Genomic DNA, 12,577 nt, shown 5'->3' with positions numbered 1-12,577 from the left:
GCTTCTGGCAGCAGGAGTCCATGCTGGGGTCAGGAGGGCCAGGCTGTGCTTCCCAAGGCCACCAACCAAGCGGGCAGAGAGGCTCATCTGGGTCAGCACCACGGACAGCGCTCAGGGCAACCAATGCCCTTGCCTCCATGGAGGCTCTTCTCTTGTGGTTTTGGGGATCCCAAAAGACCAGGACCAGCTGCTATTAGGTTCCTGCATTCCCGTAGCACCGGATGTCACACCAGCCCAGAAGATGGCAGATGCCTTTTTTCTTTAGTGTTTCATTGAAAGGACACTGACTTTGTTCTAACGAAGTAACAATAACATAGGCAGTCAGGTGAACAGCAGCAGAATTTCTACTCCCTCCCATCCTTGTCAAATGGGGTATCATTATTGTTGTTATCTTAGTTTTTTTGTTTTTTTTTTCTTTTTTGCCAATGTAAGGAGTAAGAGAGGTATCTAGTTATTTGGTTTGCCTTTACATTGAGGCTTAACATCTTTTCACATGCGTGTTTAAAATTTGTATTAGAACGAGCTATGTTTCTGTATGTTGCCTTTTAAGTGACTTTTTCATTTTTCCCTTAAAAAATTCTTCTTGTAACTTTTTTTTTTTTTTTAAATTAAGGACACTGGAAGGCCAGAAGGCTTTTGTGCTAGACTGATCTGGGTTTGATTCTCAAGTCTACCTTCTCTAGCTGCCTACAACTTCTTTTCTCTGAAACACAGGTTCCTCACTCATAAAATGGTAATGTGTCTTCCTTATAATACTGTTGTAAGAATTTTAGTATAAAACAAAGAATACAACCCAGCAATAGTTATTACTGTAAGTTGGGAGTGGTCTCCCACTGTTCTGTATCTCCTAAAATTGAGATTGACATTCTGGCCCAGAAGTCCCTATTCATAACCAAAGACACTTGGCTCCCTGATCCAGACACTCTCCCAACTCTTCCCACATTTCCCCAAGCCCCACTGCTATGTGAGGGCCTCTGCTGTTGTCCCAAATAACTCCTAATCAGGTAGACAGTAAAGATTGTCAGTTCCTCCTTGAGGCTTTCTATGGGGAAAATTTTAAAGATCAAGAGATAATTTTGTAAAGAAGTAGGTTACTATGCAAAGTCATTTCTACCAGCTAGAAACAAAGTCTTTCTTGTCTATTTGTGTAGAAAATGGTAAGTTAATATGCCATGAATTGGAAGCGTTTGCAGGAAGCCTGGGTTTTGGCTGCATGGCCAAATGAATGAACTGGTTTAACCAAACAGCCATCTACATACATACCTTCAGGAGCACACACCTAATTGCATGTCCCCTCTTCCTTGCCTCTGCTCACCTTCTCCCCTCTGTCTGGAATCACACCACTCTGCTCTGACATGAACAAATCACATCCCGCTCTTAATGATAAGCACAGCTGCCTTCTCTTCCAGGAAGATCTCCTACATCCTTAGAGGTAGAAGAAATCTTTATCTACAGTCTCCTGGCACTTTGCGTCTCTGTGTTCTGGGTGCCCCAGACATGCACCGGTTTGTGTCCTCCACTAGAAGGTGAGCTCCTGAAGACAGGTCAGGCCTCATTCACCCCTGCATACTCGGTGCTTCATAAGGCCCGGAAAGCACAAGCGCTCATCAGAAGTGCATTGCACTGAGAGCCAACATGACATAGAAGACACATAGAGAAACATGGCCTGTGTCTTACTGGTCCCGGGACCTTGGGGACATTCGAGGCCGTCCTAAAAGATAAGTGGGATCCAAGAGGGCAGCCTGGGAGATTAAAAGAATCCAGACCAATGTCCTAATTCTGGCTCGTCTAAAGATTAGTTATGTGGGCAAAATAAGTTCTCTGGGCCTCAGTTTCTCTGGCTATACCATGGGGAAAATAATATCCACTTCCAAATGTGAGAATGTCATGGGATTACAGGCATGTATGTGGGTAGGGGTGGAGGTGGCCTAGCAAGTGCATAGAATCTTCTAGGTACTCAGTGTGTGGGCACTACCATAAACTTTTTTTTTTAAATCATAACACAAGTAACTATTGAAACCACCCACATGTCATCACTCGTGGATGGGAAAAGGGAACTCTTCATTGAGGGATGCAAACCCTTGCGATAAGAGTCTTGGATGGGGGGGGCTGGGGGTGCTGGTTGGTCATGTAGGCGTGCTCAGGCTCCATGAGCACTGAAATCACAACTACTCATTCATTCATTCATTCATTCATTTCACCATGGGAGAGACACAAAGACTTGTGTGTGACTGGAATGACAGCAAGTCAGTCCCAAAGACCCTGATATCGCCCTTAGCCACACATTGGAGTCAGCGAGGGGTTAACTTAGGGGTGAGGTGGGCTTTTATCCAATAAACAGAGACATCAGGATTAAATCACCAACACTTCACAGAAAGTAGGAAACTGCATACGATTCCAGGACTGGGAGAAACTTTGAGACCAGATACTCCCCTTGTTCCATTTTATAGATGGGGAAACTGAGTCCCAGAGCACTTACATGTCTTAACCAAGGTCATTAGACCTGGAGTTGGAACAGGAGCCCAGGTGGCTTCTGAGGTGCCACCGCTCATTGTTGACTTTGTTTGCCTTCAGACAACCTTCAGATGCACAGGAACTAAACACTCCCTTGAGCATATAATCAAAATTAAGAAAACTCATCAACCGGCTCAGGCTTAGCAGGACAAATTAACCAGAAGTAATCATGATGGGTACTTTGGTCGTAATTCACAGAGACAGACAGGAGCTGCAGTTTAGTAGAAAACCTTTAAAGGACTTCAGATCATAGTACTTTTCAAAGTACTTTAGTACTCTAGCTCTTACCTTGTCTGCCCACCTGCCTTCACCTGTATGCCTACCTGCCTTACCTGTCCATCCACCTGCCTTCATGGTTTGCCCACCTGCTTTACGTGTCTGCCCATCAGAAAGCTGATGGTAGAAGTTGAAAGGTGCCATCTTTCAGGCACGCTGTCTTCCTTCCTTATACCTGTCACTTTGTCTCGGCTTTTTCTGCTCTGGACAAACACCACAATCTCCCACCTGGAGCCACCGGAAGTCCATGCCCCCTACTTGGGTCTTTTGCCATAGTAGTTGTGGTCTCTTCTGAGCCTGAGCCCGACTCTGCGGGGACCCTACCTCAGCCTCCCCTGCTGGAATCTAACAGACACGGCAAACGGGCTGCCAGAGGACCACATCTGCCCTCACAAGGTTTTGACAGTTGTGATGTTTCACATGAATACCACAATTCTCAAAAGACTGGGGCGACAAGGCCCACCCATGTTCACGTACTCCCCTGGCACGGTCCCAGCCCGCATCACAGCTGGACCGGCCCTGCTCACCTATATCCCTCGCCCCACCCCTGTAGCCTCTGGAGTTTGCAGCCTCTAGTTCTCCAAGACAGTCTCAACGTCTTGTCTTGGTGCTCTGGGACCTTCCTTTCCAACAGTAGCCACATATTCCAGATTCTGCTCTTTCTCTCCACTCTCCACCTCCATGCCTTACATCTGTCACCAGTTCCCAAATTGATCACAAGTTCTTCAAATCTCTTTTTCCAGCCAACTCCTATTCATCCCTTGATGTCCAGCACAAAAGTCACCTTTGTAGTAAGACACAGAAGGCTGAGTACCACCCCTCCTCACTCACATTGTGCTTGGCACTGAGTAGGCACTCAAGGGCTGTTCTCATGCACTGGCCCTCTCCTACTGTTTTCTTTTGCTAAATCCAAGGGGAGGCCAATATGTCTTATAAAGAGATCTTTTAAAAATGATAACTGAGAGTAAGCTCATACTTTTAGAATGAAATGACTCACTAAAAGTTCCCTACTGGCTTATTACTGTATGTAGGCAACCAGTTCCTCCCCGTGATCCACGGGGCCAGAAGACAAGGTTTTTTCTTTGCTACAACGGCTTTTTGGCTGAGTGGGTGGGTGGCTTTGGTCAGAGGAGGAATGCTGCTGGAGTGGAACTCTCTGGTGCCATTAATCCTGCTTTCTAGGAGAATATTCTTTTTTTTTTTAATTAATTAATTTATTTGAGAGAGAGAGATTGTAAGAGTGGAGAGGTCAGAGGAAGAGCAGACTCCCCACCAAGCAGGGAGCCCGATGTGGGACTCGATCCCAGGACTCCAGGATCATGACCTGAGCCGAAGGCAGTTGCTCAACCAACTGAGCCACCCAGGCACCCCTATAGGAAAATATTCTGACGCTGGATCTCCTCCCTGTCCTTTCAACTTGTCACCTCCTAACACACACAGCTGTGGACTAGTCATTAAAATCTTGTTTATTTGCTGAGATGTGACTCCCCCCAGCCCCCGGCAATGTGACAGTCTTCACTTCATCAATTCACGAGCCAATGGAGCTTTTCTAAAAACTAATTTCTTAATTATGAACTCAGACCATTCATTTGTCAAATTACTGAACAGAAACAGAAACATCAAATAATTCCCATTCCTCGTCCCTCGATAAACACCTCACCAGTCAAACACGGACTTCTGCTTGATTCCCCTTAGAACAGGACACACAGGGCAGCAACTGCAATGTCTAAACACACAGGTGAATTCTGAGGCCTCGGATGACCGGGGAGCGAGAAGCACGCCGTCCGATCTGGGGACCACTTAGCTGAGCACTTGAAATGCACCAGCGTGGATGAGGACCAGCAATGTTAATTTAACTCAATTGTAATTAAGTTAGCTTTAATTTTGAAAATGATTTCTGTTTGCTTATTGGGAAACTGAAGTATCTGCGGAACAACTCGGGCACGTGGGTCCACTTCTCCGACGGTAAATTTCATAGCTCAAAATATCGGCCAAGTACCCCCAAAGACATTTTAGTGGCTAAAGAACCTGAGATGTGCTGCAAGACCAAGAGAGAAACTGGATTTCAAAGACTTAGTGTGAAAATGGAGTGGAAAGGATCTCACTGGCCATGTCACATCAGTTACTTGTCCACATTGAAGGGGTTCAGAGCATGTCTCCCTGCCACGTGCCATGTTAGCACGTGGACTATTTTCCACTGAAGGCAATCGAGACCCTGCGGGCTCCAGGGAAGATTTTGGCCCCTCCCTTAACACCTGGCAGAATCTAAATGGAGGATCTTTCCCAGGATGAGAATTAGTACAGAGATAAGTTTATCTGAGAGACCTATCCATGGGGCAGGGAGACATGACATCACCAGACACCTGCTCCTGATTGCCCTGTGAATGCCCTCCTCCCCTTTGAAGCCCCAGGCCCCCACCCCACTCCCTAGCTCAGGATGGTACTGATACCGTGTTGTTCCTTTCCGACTCGGACCCTCTCCTGTATGGGGGGGGGGGTTCCAAATGTATGAAATTCAGTTTGATTTTCTTCCGTTAATCTGTCTCATGTCTATTTATTTTTGTTGTTGTTGTTTGTTTTGAAGCATGGAGCCTGGTACAGGGCTTAAACTCACAACCCTGAGATCAAGATCTGAGCTGAGATCAAGAGTCAGATGTTCAACCAACTGAGCCAGCCAGGCACCCCCCTCTTAATCTGTCTCATGTCAATTTGATTCTTAGACCAGCCAGAAGAACATTTGAGGAGAGGAGTTATATTTTTCCTCCCCTACAGTTCTGGTGAGCCCCGTCTGCTGACTACAGATCACCCCATGGCAACTGCAGCAGAGATACACTGAACACTCTGACAGCTGGCAAAAGGTCAGAATTCCCACAGCAGATCCTGGGTCTGTACCTGCAGAGTCCAAAGGAAGCAGAGCAGTGAGGGTCCTTTTGACCTTTTTCTAAAATTTAAAGAAGCAGAAAATATTGGGGGAGCTAGCTCCTTGGGCTTGGTGACTCTAGTATTTGGCAAGAGTACTCCATGTTTTTATCCATCCTTTTCCTCCCAGAAATGGATGTTACTTCTGTCTGCTGTGTTGTTCTATGGCCTGAGCACTTGGCGTTCTGGCCAGTGAGCACGCCCTCTCTGGTCTGCCAGTCAGAGGATGGGTGTCTTTGCCCATCTGCTGGGCACCCCCAAAGGCTGTGGATCTGACAATCTTTGTCTGTGTCAGGATCAGAGATCCCAGTTCATGAGAAGCTGTTGTTATCTTGACCTTCATTGTTACTGTTAGAAAAATCCCCTTCCAGGAGCACCTGCCCAGTGTCACAAATCAGCGGGTCTCAGACTGGAGGCATCCCATTTTCATGGGAGACCAGAGACCCATGGCCACTGGTGGGACAAAGACCTTTGCTTTCTGAGACTGGCTTTGAAAAGAAACTTCTGTGCTCACGGGAGTACATCATCTGTACCCACCCCAAGGATGCCACCTGCATTCAATAAAGATTTATCTTAAGCCTGGAAAATTATCTCTGGGTCGTTCCATGAAAAGGCTTATTAGTCTGAATCACTATTGACAGATCCTACTCATTGATGGCCAAATGACTGATTCTCTGAATTGGCTGTATTTGAGCGAAGAAAAAAATTTTAAAGATCTCTCATCCTAAACAATTTCTTGGCACCTTCAGAGAGACTGAATTAAAAAGAGGACACAAGGAAATACAGTGATTCCTCTTAGGGACTCCTTTAGCAGGATGAAAGAAGAGAAATCAGACTTGAACAAAAAGTAAATTCAACAGAAATTCCCCTTCTTAAAATCTGGCCCCATCTGCCTATTTCAGCTTCCTTTTTTTTTTCTTATGAGATTTACAGAGTGTCCCACAGCCCGATCTCCAGGCCTGGCGTCCACAGGTTACTCATGTACAAGCTGAAAGCCAGGAGGTGGGCTTAGTGGAGGCAGTGGGATGGGCAGCAGGGCCCACCCTGTAAATCAGGCTCCACCAGCTTCTGGTCTTCTTGTGCAAGTCCTTCGTGGATATAGCCTAGAATCCCACCAGAAGAATAAATGTCCCCTGGACAGCAGCAGATCTTTTCCAGCAGATTCTAGCAAATTTGGAGAAGAATTAGAAAGACTGGTAGCAATTGCTTTACTAGGTATTACCCAAAGGAAACAAACATGGTGATTCAAAAAGGCACCCATGTTTATAACAGCAATGTCCCCAAGAGCCAAACTATGGAAAGAGCCCAGATGACCACTGATAGACGAATGGATAAAGAAGATATATCATCACACACACACACACACACACACACACACACACACACACACACACACACACTGGAATATTGCTCAGCCATCAAAAAATGACATCTTGCCATTTGCAATGACATCAATGGAACTAGAGGGTATTATGCTAAGCAAAATAAGTCAGTCAGAGAAAGACAGATACTGTAAGACTTCACTCATATGTGGAAGTTAAGAAACAGAGGATCATAGGGGAAGGGACAAAGGAATAAAATAAGACAAAATCAGAGACTCTTAACTCTAGGGAACCAACTGAGGGCTGCTGGAGGGGAGGTTGGTGGGGGATGGGATAACTGGGTGACAGGCATTAAGGAGGGCATGTGATGGAATGAGCACTGGGTGTTACATGAACTGATGAATCCCTGATCTCTACCTCTGAAACTAAAAGAAAAAAAAGAAAAGAAAAGAAAGATTGATAGCCCCTCACGAATCCCCCTCATTGTCCCAAGAGGAAACACGTGACCAGAATTTCTCCTAGGCTCTCTCACACATGACCAGGTGTTGCTCAGAATCTCGCAGAAGAGGAAAATAAAATTTCAGGATGCCCCTCCTTTCCAAATCCAGACCCATCGGTTACGGATCCTTTCTCTCCCAGGGACAGCTTTGACCCTGTGGATGGTCTCACTTTGCCTCCTGAGAACCTGGCTTGGGCTGTGTCTGCCTGGGACAGGTAGGCTGCTGGCTCTTCCTTTGGGATACTTGGGAATGATTCTGGATCTTGGGAGGATGGTATCATTTGCACCCTCTTTGGGGTCCCCTCTTAAACCCCAAGAGGAGGGACACCTGGGTGGCTCAGTTGGTTAAGCAGCTGCCTTCAGCTCAAGTCATGATCCCGGCGTCCTGGGATCGAGTCCCACGTCGGGCTCCTTGCTCGTCAGGGAGCCTGCTTCTCCCTCTGCCTCTGCCTGCCATTCTGTCTGCCTGTGCTTGCTCTCTCTCCCTCTCTCTCTCTGACAAATAAATAAATAAAATCTTTAAAAAAAAAAAAAAACCCCAAGAGGAGAGAGAGGTTATTCAACACTGCCGGAATATTTACTGTGTGTCCTGGTTGAAAACTGGCAAGATATTTAGAATATATACATATATATTAGAATATTATATATATAAAATATAGAATTAAATATAATATAATATATATATAAAGAAAAGAAAAGGGCGGAATTTGATCTTTATTTACAGGACACCACAAGTTAAGAGATTCCACACAGAAATAAGAAACCCACTGAAAGGAGGAACTTCATACCGTTTATACGGTTTGGAACTGGTTAAGTTGAACTTCGTTGTAGAAAATGCTACAATAAGGGGTGCCTGGGTGGCTCAGTGGGTTAAGCCTCTGCCTTTGGCTCAGGTCATGATCTCAGGGTCCTGAGATTGAGTCCTGCATGGGGCTCTCTGCTCAGCAGGGAGCCTGCTCCCCACCCCCGCCCCACCTGCCTCTCTGCCTCTATGTGATCTCTCTCTCTCTGTCAAATAAATAAATAAAATCTTTTTAAAAAATGCTACAATAACAAAACACATTTAAAAAGAGTTCTTAGTAGAGAAACAGTAAGACAAACTCCTGCCGAACAGAGCACACAACAAACAACTTTCTGCCGCAGCTGTACAGTCTAAACCTTAAAGATCCCAGGAGTGCGACCCTGAGCTTGGGATGAATACCCTTCAGAGGTAGTTTCTGGCACAACTTTCTGATCGTCCTCTTCCTCTACAGAGAAATCTTTCTCAATCAAGTTTAAGGAAGCTTTGTACACAGACTCGTTTTCATGTTTTTTTTTTTTTTTTTACGATTTTATTTATTTATTTGACAGACAGAGATCATAAGTAGGCAGAGAAGCAGGCAGAGAGAGAGAGAGGAGGAGGCAGGCTCCCTGCTGAACAGAGAGCCCGATGCGGGGCTCGATCCCAGGACCCTGGGATCATGACCTGAGCTGAAGGCAGAGGCTTTAACCTACCAATCACCCAGGTGCCCCCATTTTCATGGTTTTGTAGAGCTTCCATTTTGTCCAAACCTCCACATTCTTCCATCATTATACTAAATTTCTCGGTCTCACCTATCTTCTCAGCAGCTGGAAAGATGTTGAAATGGCCTCCGAGGGGCTTATCAATGGTTCTATTATGCCATGATGAATGAGGTATACAATCTGTTCAGTTGTCCCGCCACTTGCGTAGGTGGTCACAGACCAGACAGCTTCCTTTTGTGTCTTAAAGTCGGCCTTAGAGGGAACAACACTGAGGAATGGGACTAATCCACGATTCACAACTTGCGGCATCTGGTCCTGGCGACCAGCTGTGATGTTTGACATTGTCCCCATAGCTTCCTTCTGAATATTAGTTTTGGGGTTCATTAGCAGGCTGGGAAAGACAGCAAGTGCTCCCGCATCTATGATACCCTGAGTCTGTTTGTCTGTCCCAGGGACAATATTTCCTATGGCTCTTAGATCGGGAGTCACAATGGACAATTCAGTAGCTCCTACAAGCTTCCCAAGTTGGAGCACAACTCCTGTTTTCACAACCATTTCAATCTGTTCATTTGGACCATCAGGAAGGTAGGAAATGGCCCAACAGGTATCTGCCAAGACTTCTAGATCATCATGATGCAGGGGACAAACTAAGGTAGGAAGAATCAGCTCAAGAGCATCTCACCGGGGTGCGGGATTCTTGTTCTGACAAAGGTTTGAAAGTGTCCATGTAAGGTTACATAAGTAGCCACATGCTAAATAAAGATGATACGCCAGGAATTGCAAGGAGATAACCAAGCCTTGAAAAACTGAGCCACCCCCGCAATGTTTCCTAGAGCCCACACAGCTCGTTCAATGACGTGGGCATGGGAAGATGCCAATGGAGAAATGCATGCTGGGACAGCACCTCCATCTACCACAGCCTTGGTCAGTTCTGATGTCCCGGAAGCAATGGTAGTGAGCCTCAAGCAGATTCAAACCCAATGGGGCTTCCATCAGTTCTGCCTAAGAAGGACACACATTTTGGAATCAAACCAGCCCAGATTATGGCATCTACAGGGGGCTGTTCTTCCCTAGAGAGCAGTTTCCTGGCGGCTTGAGTAGCCTGGAGCTGGCTTTCCAAGTTGTTGCTATGGATGCCTTTGACAATGTCATCAACAGACCAGTTTACAGTGCCCGGGTTGTTGGAAGTTGGCCTGCCGTGCAGAGGTAGCGTCATCAGGAAATCAGCTTCCGTTTCTCCTTTTCAGCATCTGGTCAACCTTCTTAGCTTTCGTCAGCTCCACATGAACTTCCATTCGACGCTGCCTCATTTCCATACTGTCTTTCCCCTTGTTCTTGAATCTGTTAAGGTGGGCAGCTGGTGAATTAGCATTCTCGCTGGTGGACACGGTTATGAGACAAAGGGAGAAAGCTACACGGCCCGCTCAGTTTTCCATGGGGGACGGACCAGGGCACACAGGCTGCAGGTCAGCTGTCCTCAAAATGTCTACCACAGATCACCCCAAAGACGGTGTCTAGAGTACTTTTATTTTTAAGCGGCCCTGTAGTTAAAAGTTAGCCATACTGGAAGCTGATATTCAGAACGTGATTGGAGTTTCTTAAGGCCTTCACCCCTGAGTTAAAATTAGAGCTACATTCCCAAAGGATAAGAAGCAAATTGAAGATAATTAGGTGAGGAGATCAACCCGTGATGCCATTTAGGGGATGTAACCAAAGGGATTTCTTAAGGGATTGTAAGCAACTGTCCTTATCTTACAAATCTTTGCAAAACTAGAAATACAGCCTCAGAAATAATTCAGAGTTGTTTAACCTGTCCTTTTTACCAATCCTAAAACCCTTCCTATTTATCTCAAAACTCTTTTAAGTATTGTCCTTAGGAATCCCAAGTCCTTCTTAGAGAAACTTAGTGCCTTTGTGATAGAGATTTTCTACCCATATCTCCTCTAGGACCCAAGAGCCATTCTTTGAAACACACACCTTAGGGAGAGATTTCTTACCAGAAGAGAGAGACGGACAGACAGAGGGAAAGAGGGTGTCTTTGGAGATGGGGCAAATGAGCACATACATTAGAAAGCGTAAGACCTCTGTTTGCCCTGTTCATATGTGTCCACGCCTGTGTGTCGTGGGTGTGTGCCAAGTCTCCTACATCTGGATGGCATTGCCAAAATTCATTTGTAAAATAACTTCACAGAGCTGTCTTGAGACATGAGCTTACAGGCTTGGCTGTTTCAAAACTCTCAGAAATTATCAAAACAAACCCAAGTGTTCTTCAAGTTCACGTGACCTAGGATTGGTCTCTACTACGTGAAAGCTGGTTGAAGCATGCTGGTATAATGAAATCAGCATGGGTTTAGAGTCCTTAGCATTAAATATAATCCTTTTATGCTACTTACCTTCACTGAAAGTAAAATCAGCTCCCGTCACCTCCATTAGAGGGCTTGTCAGCAGGAAAGACAGCATAAGTATTGCAGTTTAGCTGTTTCATGCTTTGTTAAGGTTTTTGTGACTGATCAAAACACAATTGTTAAGAACAAGTAAGTTGAATAGACGCACATTTCTAAGCCGGTCTCCCCAAATCTTTTTGGTAATAACCTGAAATTTCAAACTTTGCTATTGAGTGTTGAGTGAAGTTAAATTCATTGAAGATCCAGATTGATTGCAAATAAGAGAAAATAAAGAAACATTTATTGCTGACAAAGAACGTAAACTACCAGAAACAATAAGGGAAACATCTCTGTGGGCAGAGACTGAGGGCTTCCGGTAAGAAACGGGATGAGGAATGGAAACAAATTTTTTTTGTGGTTGAGGGAGAAGAAAGTAGTTTGGTCCTAAAGTTGAGTCTGGTTATTTAAAAGGGAAAACACAGAGCAGAGTGTGAATGTTAAAAAAGGAAGTTGTAGAAGGCTTGTGGGAAAGGACTCCTCGGAAGGGGATTTGACGCTTGGGCAGGACTGGCTAAGATAGGGATGGACTTAATCAAGTCAGCGAGCTTTAACGCCCAACGTGCACTTGGTGCAAGGTCAAAGTTTGGTTTTGTCTCTAGAGGCCGTTCAATGTTTGGTCTGAAGATTCCTTATGGAAAGTTCCAGCAAAGCAGATTTAAAAACAGCCCACGTGGCCCAAGACCATTCTCGGGCCACTTTTGCACGTTGTCAGGCCAAGTCCGTCCGAAACCAGACTCATTTTGCAAACAAACGAGTCTTCATTTGGCTATCTTTGGTGGAAAGGAGGGTGGTTTTATAGAGAAAAATTATGTCTCCCCAACATAACCTGTTGGGTAGTAGATGATTCTAGATCTGACGAATGGTCTTTCAGGCGTTGCTATTTGCTCCTAAACTGGATGAGATCCTGAATTCTTCCGATGTCCTCAAATATCTGCTTATGACTTTCCAAACCAACATTTCTTATCCTCTCCCATCCTTTTGACTTGGAGTCACCGAGAACGAGAACTGCCCCTTGCCCCCGAGGCCCTGCACACCAGGCCGCCTGATGCAAGCTTGAGAGGAATCACTGCAACAGCCCTGTTCAGACAGACCCCTGTCTG

At 45.5% G+C, this 12,577-nt stretch overlaps 1 protein-coding gene and 1 pseudogene across 1 annotated transcript in view; both read right to left on the bottom strand.

Annotated features, from left to right (window-relative positions):
- Nucleotides 1-12,577, bottom strand: part of LOC111149138 (sortilin related VPS10 domain containing receptor 2) — a 461,286-nt gene that overhangs the window by 117,450 nt on the left and 331,259 nt on the right.
- On the bottom strand, nucleotides 8,683-11,463 carry LOC111149171 (annotated as a pseudogene).

This window comes from Enhydra lutris, unplaced genomic scaffold, assembly GCF_002288905.1.
Source record: "Enhydra lutris kenyoni isolate GAN:26980312 unplaced genomic scaffold, ASM228890v2 scaffoldscaffold21, whole genome shotgun sequence".
Taxonomy (NCBI): domain Eukaryota; kingdom Metazoa; phylum Chordata; class Mammalia; order Carnivora; family Mustelidae; genus Enhydra; species Enhydra lutris.
Note: the sequence above shows the minus strand (reverse complement) of the source record. Positions and strands in the feature narration are given on the sequence as shown.